This window comes from Tyto alba, unplaced genomic scaffold (genome assembly GCF_018691265.1).
Source record: "Tyto alba isolate M040663 unplaced genomic scaffold, T.alba_DEE_v4.0 Super-Scaffold_38, whole genome shotgun sequence".
Taxonomy (NCBI): Eukaryota; Metazoa; Chordata; class Aves; order Strigiformes; family Tytonidae; genus Tyto; species Tyto alba.
In genome coordinates this window covers 16,697,337-16,712,609 of record NW_024881313.1, presented here as the reverse complement: position 1 = coordinate 16,712,609, position 15,273 = coordinate 16,697,337, and the positions used below count along the sequence as shown (strand labels likewise).

At 42.8% G+C, this 15,273-nt stretch overlaps 1 protein-coding gene across 7 annotated transcripts in view; it reads left to right on the top strand.

The window, feature by feature from the left end:
* The window catches only part of CDK14 (cyclin dependent kinase 14), a 320,024-nt gene extending 315,441 nt beyond the window's left edge, over window positions 1–4,583 (top strand). For all 7 annotated transcript variants that reach the window (XM_042801716.1, XM_032991372.2, XM_032991368.2 and 4 more), the window contains one exon: window positions 320–4,583. The gene's annotated coding sequence lies outside the window, so the exon portion shown is untranslated. The remainder of the gene's footprint in view (window positions 1–319) is intronic.
* The last annotated feature ends 10,690 nt before the right edge of the window (window positions 4,584–15,273 follow it).

The following is a 15,273-nucleotide window of genomic DNA, read 5'->3' as shown; positions in this document are numbered from 1 at the left end:
TTTACTGTCTATTTTTTTTTATGCCGGTAATTTCCATGGAGAATGTGAGTGCTGATGGCACCTCTGAAGATTAGCAGTTGGGGCAGAGATATATGAATATGGATTAATACATCTCACTTAGGCAACCACCCTGAACACATTGGTGTTTTAAGTTCATTTTCTTGAGATACCAGCTCTAAAATTGCTTTGGAAGTCTGTTCTTTGCTCTGAGCTGGTGTCTTAATAACCGTCTTTGGACTAACCTATGTTTTACCAAGTAAAAAATCATTTAAAAATGCAATTAATGTGGCTTATTATAATTTATATTGTTTCCTTACAGGATTAAATTTACCAGTTTGGAGGAGGGAAACAAAAACCTAGTGAGGAGGCCGACACCAGGAAGGAACCATGGCCTGTTTCCTTTCTTTCTCTATGGTGGATTTTGTTCAAAAGAAAATTGAAGCTGGCAAGACCCTGTTTTTTTCCCTGCAATTTATTTAAAACCTTGCACGCATTTGGATACCTTGTGATTTCAGAGAACTATGTGAAGATTAAGCTTTTGCTTACTGATACATGGCATGTACTCTTTCAGTCTTTTGTGTTTGATTTGGTTTGATTTTCCACTGCAGCGCTGCATCTTTGTAAGGATTTTTATGCTTTCACCAGCAATGTCTTAAATACATTAAGACAACACATTTGGTGTTCACACTTCTTCAGTAACGACTGTACGAAAAAAAGCCAATGGTGGCATAAAGGACTGTGTGTTTTCTTTGAGAGTTGTGCATATTTTGCAACCAATGGGAAGACTATTTCTGCTAGAGTAAGCCCAACTTGTCTGGTTGGCTGACAAGTACAGCACCTTGCCACTATTCCTGAAGTGTTGTCGGGTTATTTCTTTTTTCATTATCTCCTCAGACCGTACATATCCATTTTAAAAACATGGCAATAATTGCATGTTTACTTCAGTGCTCTGAATTTGGTTACTCTGCTTAGGCTATGTAGCATGCCACTTTTCAAAATAGGCCTGTGAGAAAGACAAAGCAAAAATTATGAGATGTACGCAGCTGACAGATATACAGTGAATTCTTTATGTTTTTATTCCCTTCAAGAGTATTTCTTTCTTTTATGGGTCTTGGCTAACATCTCTATGTTTTTCCTCACACTATTTACCTTTTGGAATGTTTTCTTGAAAACAGAGTTGATAAAACTGTTCTGTTTAATTCAAGGCAGATACTAAGGTACAGAAAAATCTTTTGTTGAATGAGCCATTAAATCTAGCTGTGTTGCTTTGCCACATACAAAGCAAAGTGGAGAATTTTCCTTATCCCAGACTGTTTGCTGTTCCACACCAAAGCACCTTTCGAGTTATTTTCCATAGGTATTCTGAGCTGATTGGAAGGCACTACCAGATACTGTGTCTTTAGATAGCTTTTCTGAATGAACCATTCAAATGCTAACTTTGCAAGAATCTAAGTTGTGTGATTTTAGAGAAGGAAGCCCCTGCTACATTTTGGTTGGGGAGAACATTGTGTTCAGGGGTGTGATAAAACTGCCCTGACCTTATACAATGCTTTGCATTCAGAGAGGGCAGGGTATGGTGCAAAACCCACTGTTGAGTTATAGTCCTGCTCAAACAGAAACGCTTACTAGGCAATATTATTCTACACATAAATTTGACATCCTTTGCTTGCTGGATGCATTGAATTACATTTTTAATAAGTGTGGTAACACTTTGGTTAGCTTTCAGTGTTTAAAAGGAGGGGGAAAGGATTTGTGCTACTGCCATCTTATTAAACTCCAGCAGCGTTTAATAAGAAAAAAACACCCAACAAGGCAAATCCTTGAATGCACAAGTAGCTACAAAAGGCCTCTTAATGAACGAGGATATGTCTATACTTTCAAAGAGCTGAACGGTGGAAATATTCTCAATATTTGCACAGTCATTAAAAGACAGTTTTCCCCAATAACATCTCTGCTTCAGGATCTGGTAAAAGCCATCTGAAAGCCACTTTCAGTAACAATCCTATTTAGAACTTACTACAGTTTTTCCCCTGTGTTTATGAGGGGGGAAAAGTGACCATTGAACTTTTGAATTTATGACACACTGAAACTGCCTTAGACGTGGTTTGTTTGGGTTTCATGTTTCTTTTTTTTGTAAGAGAAAAGTCTTTTATACATTATCTTTGCTACTTAAATCGTGTGCAGTTTGATGATTAAAATTAGCTATTTTTAGAAAAAAAAACTTGCTGCAAAAATCTGAAGAATTTTTGAAAATGTAACAAAGATTTCAATTAGGAATATAAGGGTAGTTTCATAGATGCTTCTACTTGGCAGCTTAAATTGGGAGGCAAGCAATTACACTGCTCAACTAAACATCTGAAGGTTTAATATAGAGAGTAATTCCCCAACTGTTCCCACAAGCCTAGCACATTACCATCCATAGTGACTCACGTACGGTGTTTGCTTAAGGTATGTATGCGTGTGTGTGTGTATGTGTGTGTACACACACGTGCACCTGGGATTAGCTTCTCTGCCCCATTCCCGCTTTTAAGCAACCACTGAAATAAAGTTGGTCCAAAAATCTTCAAACTCAGTCACCCAAAGGAAAAGGCATAAACATCTAGGTTCCTAAACAGTAACTTGATTTTCAGCAGTAGTGAGGTTATTTCAGCTACTGATCAATTAAGGAGTGACCGGGATCTCTTACTTAGGCACCTCCTTCCCGGGCACCCCGACTGCCTGCGGTGACTTGGGCTTGCTGCTCTCCCATGGAGGCTCTGGGCCCTGGGGGGGTTCTCCTGGCACCGAAGGGACCTGGGCTCAGCAAGCTGGAGCCCTTCACGTGAGTGCTGCAAATGGTTCTTCTGGAACATCAAATCTGCTGGGAAATGTCAAATTTTTTTTGAGAAACTAGAAGCTCCTTTGCCCAGGGAACTGATGGTACAGCCTTATTTCCCTCTTCCTCCTTCCAGCAGAGCCTTTATCTGCAGTTAGCCCAATTGACACCCATCAGTTAGGACCCCCTGAGAGCTAGCCCACCTCTCCACCGTCTTGCAGAAGTGGGGTTTCCACCACAGCTCTTCTCAGTGTTGCAGAACGGACTGTTTAAACCCCATCAGTGCTTTTGAGACAGCTTCAGCAAAGATCAGTAGCGTTTCCCTTCTTTTCTCTCGTCCTTCCCAAATCAGTTCCCTGCAGAATCTTCAAAGGGTCAAGAAGAAGTAGCCTGGCCTTCCAGACAAGCTGGAGGTGCCAGGAATGTGGTGTTTCGTGCTGTCAACAGTCAAAAGTTGGCTTTGGTGACCAGTAGTCTCGGGGGCACAGTCCTTGAGAAACTGTGGGACTCTCTTGGAGTCAATAGCCAGCAGCAGTGTAACTTTAATTTTCCTACCGCTTGGCTGAGCCCCAGTAGATCCTTCCTGATGATACTGAGAGGATGTGGCTTTGCTGTGAGAGGGGAGAGCAGCCACAGGGCAGCAGGTGTAGTAGGCAGATAAAAGTGGGAGGGCATGTTCTAACTCTGTGAGAGATCTAATATTAAGTGAACGGGGAAGGGAAGATGGTGATAGAGATGGTCTGCACAATACAGAAATTCCTTACAAGTTCAAGTTCACAGAACCTGACTTTACAAGTCAACCAGCTGGAGATGGCTTAGTCCTCCCTCCTGCTGAGCTCAGATCAGCTCTAATCCGCACCCAGCAGGCACCGCACCAGTCGGGACACTCCAGTCGTGCCAACGTTACATTACTGTATGGCGTCCCACATCGATTGGGTACTTTTAATTCTCACTATTGTTTTTAATCAGAACCATGGTTTAGGATAAGTCATCAGTACATGCAACACTGAAAATTCAATCTGCAGTAGACAGAAGCACAGGGGTTTTCACTTTCTCTTGTGTGTGCAGGGGTTCTGCGCTTCAGACTCCTGGGGAAAGAAGGTAGGATAATAAATTCCCTGTGGGCCAGTGGGTGACATACACCCCTGTGTGCTGTGTGTCAGTGCATGCAACCGAATGTGTAGTCAATGCTCTGGTATGCTCATAGGCAAAATACTCATCTGTGAATATTACTGGATTTGTAATCTTTGTTATATAAAATGTTTAGGCTATACAGACTGGGGAGCAAAATGCAGACACCCCACATAAACAGAATTACGTTGCATTACTGAGCATAACAATACTTTCCCCTACCAGCATTTAGGTGGAGTGACTGTATGTTACTGCCTTGCATTTTTCACATAAGCAAAAAATCTAAAAGTAAAGGATGCACTAATAATTCCCATCCCCCAGAATGCATTTCAATGGTGCTGCATACAAAATCCCTGCTTGCTAGCTTCCACGTGGATTTTTGTATGGTGCACTAAGAGGTGTTCTTTTTTTAACAAATAAAAAGGGGAAGGCTGGTACATTAAAACATTGTTAATGTAATTATATATATATATATATATACTTCAGAAGAACAGCATAGTAAGCAGTACAGTAAAATAAATGTCGCATTATTTGTTACACCTTGTACTTTGTCTGTATTATGAAAGATGTAATGGTTTGTCAGCTGTAACTGTTGTTTTCTTGTAACATCATATTGAATAAAGTGTAGCAGAATCTCTCTTCTCCTTCATATATGTGATCTAGACCTAACCCAGGGAATAAAACCTTTCTTTCACTTTTTGTTCTCCAAAAAATGAACAAGGAAATGGTTGTAAACAACAGATTTTTAAGGAATTAAAAGTAGTTAGAAGCAGGCAGGCACTAGATAGTAATTAGCTGAAAAGATTAGGCACTGATTCAAACGCATGAGCTTAATCAAAACTACAAGGCAGTGCTGACTACACAGGGCAAGGTTCTTCGCATTTCCGTCTGTAATAGTAAGTTAATTATTTGGTGTCTTTCCATTTTGTTATATGTTTGACAAGGGGCCTATTTATAGTACACTGAGATTTAATTGAAGTAGTTAGGGCCAGTTTTCTGGAAAAAAAAATACAAACAAACAAACAAACAAACAAAAAAAAACACAAAAAAAATCGGGCCCAATTTAAATGTCATTATATGGAGAATAAACTCTGGTTTATTGCAGCTTCTCTTGAAATAATTCTAGTGGAAAATTGTGCAAAACATACAATATGTGTTTTTCACAACTTTGATATGGGAGTGTGATTTACACCTGTTCATACATGGTTATTTATCTCAATCAGTGAGTATGTGCTGCTTGGATTGTTAAGCTGTTTATTTATTTGTGCATTATAGCATTAGATAGGCAAGTGCTCATTCATATTGAATATAATCAATATGTGCCTTCAGCATTTTCTCCTCCTTTCCAGTACTGCTAGCTTTTTTGGTACTGACATCTTGCTAGGTCCTATTTTTAAACAATGAGAGTTAAATCAATGCAGCTTGCCCAGACCTGGTTAGAATATTTGACTGAAATGTCAGAATATGCTGTTTTAGCAAATGCAGAGATCTATAGGAGGCTGTTGGTTTTAACATCACTTTGGTCTGGAATGGGGGACGGCTGGAGAGCAAGTGGTTGTACTCTCTAGGCTGATGGGGAAGCCACTAGCCTAGAATACAGATAATGGAGGACCTAAATTCTAGCCTTGGCTCTAGCTGATTAGGAGTAACTGAAGATCAAATGGTCTTCCTCTGAGCTAGCACAATATAGGCTTGATTGTGGGTGTTCAGTGTCCCAGGTTTTATCTGGTAGAATAACATTCTGGGCCAGTTCTGATGGCAAAACTCTTCAGGAGAATAATCCCCACTTTTAAATCTAGAAAGTTTCTGCAAAATGACATCAGCTGCACCCAAAGAGCATTTCACAAAAACAAACCAAGAAAACACATGCATGTTCATTTATTTCCATTCTACCCCCAGTTCTCACTGGTTAGGGCAAATTTAGGAAGGTGTTGCCTTTTCATAGTTTAGATGAGTAATTTGTGCTTTCAGACGAGTATCTGATTTGTTTGCTATTCCTGACTCAGTACCTGTGTGGCAACTTTAGCCTACAAATCTCTCAGATACAAATGAGGACCAAGAATGATTACCTAAAAAGGTTTGTATATTTGAGCACTGGGTACCAGGAAGCATATTCAGAGTGCGCTTTTAATTATGTGGTATAATCCTTAAAGCTGTCTCCTGACCCCCTTGGCTGCACTCCTAGCCTGTTTAGCCCCAAGGTTTTCTTCCTAAACTAGCCTGGCTGCTACAGCAAAGCAAGAGATGCACTTAACTAGAACAGCAGCCACCCCTCCCCCGAGAAAAGAAAAACCAGAGGGAAGGTGTTGGAGCAACCTTGTGCCACTAGGTTAACAATACACACAGTTTCTCAATAATGCCTTTCCTTGTAAACCTCTGCAAAGTAAACCCTACAGCAGCGGAAGGGCTTGCTGCTACCAGTGGGGGGTGGTGTTATGGACATTAGATTTGAGAAGCTTATACAGCACATGGGCGAGGATAAAGGGATACAAATCAGAGAAGAAAACCTGAAGAGATTAAAAAAAAAAAAAAAAAATCCAGGGCCAAGTATTTACTGTTCATTCCCCTTGCGAGTGGTGTTACATATTGTCTGCAGTGAGTCATGCTGAGAGCGAGCCAGGCACAATAATAGCTGAGAGCAGTCCTGCAGCCCCTTCGTTATTGCCTGTGCTGGCTGATACTGAGTTGGGCGAAAGAAAGTGATTCCAAAAATGCTTTTTTTTTTTTTTTTTCTTTTCTCCTGCTTCCCAAAGAGCCCAGTAGTGATTGTTGGGGCTGTACTACCTTGAAAGAACTGCCAAAATAAAATCAAACATATTTTTAAATTAATTTTCCAAGGACCAATATGGTGATTCACATAAAAGGTGTTAACAGCTTTAAGAGCTATACAACAAGATAGTGCAGTGTTATATACCCTAGTAAAGTCTTGAAGCCTAAGGAGATTTATGATATCATAGAAACATTTCAACCTCACCTTTCAACTGGAACTAGGACTACGGTGTAGGTTTGAAAAGGGTAGGTGTTCATTTTACAATCCAGCTAATTATAATAGTTTGCCCCCAGCTTCCACCTGAAGAGCTCAGAGATATTCATGCATTAATGAAATGAGCTGTACACACAGCCCTGGGATATACTGTATAGATGTAAAGATCCACAGTTCGTAGAACGGTAAAAAAAACACAACCCACCTCAAAAACCAAGGCACAGATTCACTTCTCTATTTTCAAAGCTTTGCATGGGCACAAGCACCCAAAAGAGTATTTCACTTAGTGTTTGGGGAAGACTGAGCATTCGAGATACTTTTTTAGAATAGTTTATCATGACAAAGTGTAACTTCTGTGTTCAAAACAATACTTCATTGTATGGACAGATGGAAAGATACCCATATATTATATGACAAAGTGTTGTGGTCTAATAGGACTGCAAAGAATTGTTCATTGACCAAATGCCATTCATGCACCAAAATGCATATATGACCAAGTGCATTTCATGTCAGCGTGGAGCAAGAGAAATTGCATGCACCCTCATGTTGCTTCACTGGGAAATACTGTAAACATGACCTGCCACTTGGCTGTATCAGGAGACACAGATACAACTCTCAAACTCTTCAGAGTCGATCCCAGGTGTTCCTCTATAATCCCATTTTTTTTTCACAACACACAATACAGCCAGCAAAGCAGAAGTGATTTTCTGCTTGGGAGGTAGTGCTCTACAGAAATAGCCCCTTTCATATAGGCGGTTAACATTTTATAGATACTTCTCTCCCAGCATGCTGTTCTGGCCCATTACATGTAATAAATGCAAACCACCATAGCCCTAACATGCCCTTTTTATATACATTGCTGGCTGCTACAAGTGCTCATCTAACTGCTGAGCACTCATAAAGTGGCCCAGCACAGGGTATTTTGGAACATAACTGCCTCTTTGGTGGGGACATGAGTCACGGAAGAGCTGCACTTCTCCTCTCCCACATCCACTAGGTCCTCCCCAGAATCGCCTGTTCACATTTGGGCAACGTCCATGTTTTCACTGCCGGCTGTTTAGCTTGCACTCATGCATGCAGAGTGACTAATCTGGAATAGCAGGAACCTGTAATTTTGGGAGCAGCTCCATTAGTGGTCAGAGGTACCCTGCTCTTCTGCCAGTCCAGAGACAGCAGCAGGTGAGCCCTGTTTGGCAGAGTGAGGTTTCTCTGCTCCGTAGCTCCAGCCGCTCTCCTGAGCTCCGCTCAAACGTATCTGTTGCTGCAGCAGGACTGGAGGTGGAAGAAGCAGGAGAGAGGGCACAAGACAGAGATGTGTATGCAGTCTGAGGGCAAGGCCATGAACCTGGCAGTGGTTAGGAAATGGTCACAGGCAAGTTCCCTTGTTTTAGAAATCTGAATGTCCATCCCATCACTAGCTGGGCCCTTCTTTTATAACCCCCACATGAGAAAGGAACATTTGGCTATCTTCACAAACCCCTTCCCCAAGCAATTTTAATTTATATTTAGGACAAATAATTGATCAAAGGAAAGGGGAGAGTCTCAGAGGGTTTCAGATGAGCCCTTACAAGTCCCTAAATATGAGGAAGTATGCTATACACTCACTGCCTGTAATAACACGGAGCTTTGAACACCCCAGTGTTTCTGCAGCGTTAGCCAGCGGGGTTTCCTATGCCAGTGCTGCCAAAGTAAACAATACCCAGGTTTTGGGAGAAGAGGCTTGTGACAAACCCCAGTTTGGCAGCAGTGCCAGGTGGGCTGCAGGAGACGCCATCTTAACCAGGGAAAGAAAGGAGAGGGGGCCTGGAAATTACCTCGTCTCTTACTGCAGGCCTGATGTCAAACTGCAGCTAAAGTGACTTTGCCCCCTGCCATCAGGATTCTTGTCTGCTCCTTATTAGTGCTGTGTCAGTTGCTGTGCATAAATCAGTGGCTGACTCGGTAATCTCTCATCCCCTGTGCCTGACAGGACTGTGCCAGGTATACAGTAACTTTATGGCAAGAAACTGGCAGTACCCTTCAAAACACTGAGCCCGGTGAATTCCCACACCTGTGACTCGAGCTGCTGAGCTCGCTTTGCACCAAAATATTTTGACTGCAGGAATCTGTCTAGTAGGAGAATGTGCCAGGAAGGAACAAGGAGCACATTTACGTTTGCTGGCCTTGCTGAACACCACTTCAGATGCTCCATTTTGCACAAACATGCGGCGCTCAGCAGCTCCGCTGGCGCAGGCCCAGAGGCACGGCCGCCCTGTCGCTGCAGAGGGGCCGCAGACATGATAGTTCACACAGCGTGTGAAGGAGGGCCGACGGGGAATATGGGACCTTAAACTGAAGCGCTGTTCAAGGGCCATCCCACAGAAAATGGAAGCTCTGCCGTGCTGGAAGACAGCACTGCTTGCAGCAGAAAGGCCCTACCCGTGTGCCATGGTGCCGGGAAAGGGTGGGAAAGGGCTCAGGCTGGGGCCGGGGCTGGGGCCGGGTCTGCTCTCACTGTGAAAGGGGGAACTCCGGCACCAACGTGAGGGAAAAATAAGACCCGAGTATCCAATGCGAAGCGGGAGGAGATTCAAATCCAGAGTTAGTCAGGGTGAGGCCTCCTGCTGGGCTTGGCACAGTGGAGAAACTGGGGCGCTATGAAATTCACAGGTTTTTGGAAGGTTCAAGCCTTTCACTGAACGTTTTCAGACATTTTACGCACTGTTGCAGAGAATGGGGTTTCTGTTTCCCTCAGCCATGCCTCTGGACGGGCACTGGATGACATGGCGTTGTCAGGCAGGGTGGGTGCTGCATGTCGGCGGCTGGGACAAGCCAGGCACCTCTCTCCCCTCACGGCATCCTCTTCCCCAGAGCGCGTCTGAGGCATCCCGAACTGCGAGTACAGCCTGGCCATGCACTCCTGCAGCTGAGAGCTGGCAGCCCGCCGTTCTGCTGATGGCTACGGGGGACCCCCAAACCCTCGTTTTTCCCACATGCATCCAGACACTGTCACCTGCCAGGGTTTCCACTGACCCAACGTGTTTGGAGGAGCTTTGCTACAATTCAGCAGTTCACATGCAACACCTTCAGCCCTGTTTACTGTATTGCCTTAGATCCCTCATCAGCCCTCAGATACATCCATGCAGCAGCCAGTGCAGTAACCGGGTTTTGTGCTGGTATGTGAATACCTGAAGATGGAATTGGACTTCATGCCGTCTGTAAAACACAGTATCAAACTCACACTTGCCCCAGACCCTGATCTTTTATTAATTTCTCCCATACAGAGGAGAAAAAAATTGCAACCAAGGTCTTTTAAAGATCTCTCTGGAGCCCCAGTTAGAGAAATGGCCTTAGGTGTTTGGTTTTTTTTTTGTTTTGGTTTGTTTTTTTTTAACTTGTACATTTACTACAAAGAGAGAAAGAAAAGGTGCTGTTTAATCTCTCTTCTCATGTGATTCTGAACCTCTACCTGGTTTATTTTCCCCACATACAATCTCCTTTGTTCTCTTGTAGTAGACACCTAAACAAGTGATTAACAGATGAAGGATCAGCCTGCAATGCTCCTAGCTGCAGGATGTGATGCAGGGAAAAAATGAAGAAATCCACACTGGTTAATTTTCTGACATGCCTCCCAGTACTACATTGTCCCAACAAAGAAATCTGTGTTGTGGCAGCACACATGCTTTTTTCCTTTGAGGTGTCCCTCAGCACTTCCCCTAATCTCCCAGACCTCCATGTGCCTTCTTTCAATTAAATTGCTTTTCTAAACTTAATTTGGGACTGTTTAATTAGAGCTGGTTGGAAGTTTTTCCCAACAAAGCAACGTTATTCAGCAGCTTTGAAAACCACTGATTTATCAGGAGAGAAAGACTTTCTTTCAATTAACTTCCTTCACCTGTGTATTGCCAGGAGCTCAGGTTTCTCAGCTCAGTAACAGTTTCCATTTGAATGACTGTGCGGTTGGAGACCTCAGGGACCCTTGGCTCTTGGCTCTAGAGCTGGGGACCCAACACCATCTTCCAGTGTGTGCAGCTATGGGGCAATGCAGATAACAGAAATTGGTATGACTTTTGGTTTCAAGACACCATGGGCTTATGTCTTGAAACTGGCCAAACTGCTATCTGCAGATATTTCAGTATTTCATAGTTTTGACACAGTATTTCAACTACATGAACATGTTCATAGTTTTGCTTTTAGTTTGGAATGAAGCATTTCTAGAAAACATTTCCCCATGAAAGAAGGAATAACCAACCATCATTAGTAATGAAACCTACCAAAAGGGGATAACAAGCTTCACAAGCTAGAGGAGACAATAGGTAAATTCACACTACAGCTAAAATCTATTATATCTAAAGAAAATAATGACTTAATAGGTCATTTTACCACTCATGCAGGAGAGGTCTGGTTTTAATACAGTTTGAAATCAATTGGAATCCTTTCGATCTTGAAGTACATGAGTTGGCGGTTTTTTTTTTGCATTGATATCAGTAGCAGTAGTGTTAGCACTTTATCTGGGAGGACTTGCAAAGATAGACACTTCAATTTAAACACAAATTGGAGCTTGAGGGTAGATTCCACTTTGTGAATGTCAATGCCTTATGCAAGCAGGAAGTCAACCTTGATAGCCTTATAATTTGTTAATTATATAAGAGGTTTCAATGGTTATGTGGTTTACTGGTGGAGAATTTAGATTTTGTCCTGTTTTAACATATTTTCAGATGTTACTGTTGCCATTGCTTCACGGACCTCTTTTTTGCCGTTATGTGACGACCAGGTTTAGTTTGTTTCTACTATGAATACAGATATATGTATTTCTGATAAAAAGAAATGTGATTGTCTAAGCAACACAGTTCAGAAGCCAACTTCTTTCCTATACCCAGTATTACATCATCTGAAAGAGCACACTGTCTCAGAATCTTCTGAAGACAGAAACTGCATCACAGTGGAAAGATTTAAATCTTAATTTCCAATAGCATGAAGGTCCCATTTTCAGTCTTGGAAAAATCAACTGTTATTAAGCTTAAAACCTATTTTTGTTACAGCAGTAAATACTATTGTAGCCTCAGTACACAAGAAAAAACATGCCAGCTGCTGAGGGACATTATTTAATAAAAATATATCTATTTTTGTTAATTGTTCCTCTAAGAAGGCTTTTATTGAAAAGACATTGAAATGAGATGTAACTGACTGGATAGAAGCTAAAATAAGGTAATTCACATTTTATTTTCTTTGGACTCAAAATTGGTTGCAAACTTTTCTTTCTGCTGTGATTTGTCTCTAATCAGTATTCCCACTGTTCTAAAAAATTGATTTCAATTCTAAGTTGCTACAGGAGATGCATATAAACAGATCTCTCCTCCTGTGAGCGACGTTTATGCAAAACAAGTTTAGGAGCTCTGGGATTTAAAGTTTACTGACTTTTGTCTCTGGGAACTGGAGTGCCACTTTGCAGGTAGTGAACATTGTCTATGAATTACCTGCCTTAAGGAGGATTGTTAGCACATGAATCAAAAGTGGGTGACTTATGTAGAACATCTCAAACAAAAGGATTAGACAATAGCTCCGATTCACCAAGATGCATTTTAAATTAGATGAATTGAAATTAGGTGCTTTTTAGTCTAATACTGTTCCTAAGTATAATGTTGAACAATGACTGTGAAAATAGGAAGATCTGGGTACTCTCCTTTGCTACAAAAGAAGATGCCATCTATTTATTTTCGCTTTAAAAGCAGACTACTTTCTTTACCCGTGGTAACGTACTTGCTCAGTTGTATGTGTTTCATTCATAAAGAGTACTGTATTCCTCCATGCCACAAAGTCCACAGTGATTCTCCTTTGATTATGTGTGTAACACTCTGGGGAATGAGATGATTATGCACACATATTTTCCTGTATTTTTATATTGAAAAAAAAGGGTTTTTTCAGATGCTCCAATTACTTTCTGCTCCTACTAAGAAACCTTTGCAGCAGCAGCAGCCTCAGTGTGATGTTCGTCCTTGAGAATCCTGCTACAAAGACATGCACGCCTGAGCTCAGCTCTGGTCATCTGGGATGTGGGATCTTGCAAACACCACGTCTTATCACTTCCAAACTTTCAGGGAAAGTTGAAAGCATCAGTGGGCTAAATGCTGTTCCACTTGGTGACCAATGGAGAAGACTGATTTCAGCTGGTATAAGGAAAAAAACAGGCAGGTCTGCAGGGTGCCTCCTGCTGTGGCCTCTCCCGGCACACAGATCTGCTCGGTTTGCTGAATTCTCCCTTTGGGTGTAAAGATGATGCGTGGCCTAATGTGCCATCTCCCTCCATCTCCAAACCAGACACTATGGGAGTCTGAGACAGCTGAAATTCACCACTTTGGGCCGATTCTGATACTACTGAAATAGGAGCTTAATTCAAGGGGATCAGAATTTGGCCCTTAGTCAGTGACGGTGCAGCCCTTAGTTCCAAGAGAGTTTCAGTGATAGCTTCCTAAAGAGCATAGAGAAAGCAAACTCCTGCTGGACAGAGTAAGTATATAAGGTGTGTAGTGATGAGTATCCCTGCCTGTCACTGGGAGCCAAGGGATCAGTTCCCCAGCTGGGAGCCAGTGCAGCCAACAAACTCCGTGACCTGCACAGGAGCTTGCCACTTAATAACTACTACAGCTATAGCATGCTTAATACAAAACTGCTGTTGTGTCATGTCCTGCGTTGGGGGAATGTGGTGGGTTGACCTTGGCTGGGCACCAGGTACTCACCAAGCCACTCTATCACTCCTCTCCTCAGCAGGAGAGGGCAGGGGAGAAAACAAGATGGAAAAAACTCATGGGTCAATATAAAGGCAGTTTAATAAAGCAAAAGCAAAGGCCCTGTGCAGAAGCAAAGGAAAACAAGATTTATTCTTTGCTTCCCATCAGCAGGTGATGTCCAGCCACCTCCCAGGAAGTAGGGCTTGTCCTGGTTCGGGCTGGAATAGAGTTCCTGTTTGTTTTAGTAGCTGGAAGAGTGCTGCAGCACCCTGAGACCCCAGGGGCTCCCCAGGTCCCAGTGCCCTCACCTGTGTGCGGGGGCGGGGGGAGCACAGCTGGAGGGCTGGGCCGGGATTGGCTGATAGTCCATGTCATGTGACATTGTGCTCACTATATAAAGGCAGGAGTGGGCTGGGAGTGGCTTCTGGGAGTGTGGCTGTGTGTTCGGGATTGCTGGCTGGGAGCAGGCAGGTGTCGGTCGGCGGGTGGTGAGCAGCTGTATGGTACATTACCTACTGATATTGCTATCGATGTATTACTCTGTTTCTATTATTAAACTGTTTTTATCTCAACCCACGAGTCTCCCTTTGCCCCTCCGATTCCCTCCCCATTCCCAAGTGGGGGGAGGGTGGGTGAGCGACTGTGTGGCATTTAGCTGCTGAGTAGGCTCAAACCACAACAGGCTTTAGTACGCATAGCAATTGCTCCCAAAGACAAACACTGTAATAACAAAAGTCCCCCCTTCTGCTCCTTTCTCTTAGCTTTTATTGCTGAGCAGACATCGTATGGTATGGAATATCCCTTTGGTCAGTTTGGCTCAGCTGACCTGGCTATGGCCTCTCCCAAGATCTTGCCCACCCCCAGCCTACTGGGAAGGTGGGAATGTTGGGGAGAGGACCACTGCTCAGCAGAAGCCAAAACACTGGGGTGTTATCAACACCTTTCTGGCTACCAATACACAGCACAGCAGTATGAGTGCTACTGTGGGGAAAATTAACTCCACCTCAGCCAGACCCAATACAGGCCATTTACTGTGGGCAACAGCTTTTGGAACTAGAAAAGTGAGCAACCAGGCTAATGTTCTCAGCAAAGAAATAGCAATACTTACATATTTTAACTAGAGCTGCATGAATGACTGGTCCTATTTGGAGGAAAGCTGTGCTGGCAGTCTTTAAAAAAAAAAAAAAAAAAAAAAAACAGGAAAAAATATTTTTGGATTGACATGAAACCAGATTTTTTCAGACTGCATGCCAAATGGGGAAGGTTTTTTTCAGGTTGTGAATAAAGTATTTCACACTGATTTGGGACATTTCTAAAGGATATGAAAGCAACGTGAAAATAAACTCATACAGGGTGACTGGACCAATATTCACAAAACTGAGGAGATCCCTTTTTGCACCCAGTGTTGCACACTTTCCCTTGTTAGTTGGGAGACTCCAACGGCTCAGTAAACCCTTCTGAGAGGTTTTCCTCTCAGAAAAATGTCCTAAATGTCAGGCCATAGGGCTGGCTGCCCAAACCATGCCTCACAGGCAGATCAAATGAAACTCCTGTGATGGACAGTTGCCTGTGATAGTAGCTCTGATGGATTTAAGGCTTCTGGGCATTTTGTATGCCCTGAGGTGGGACAGATAAAA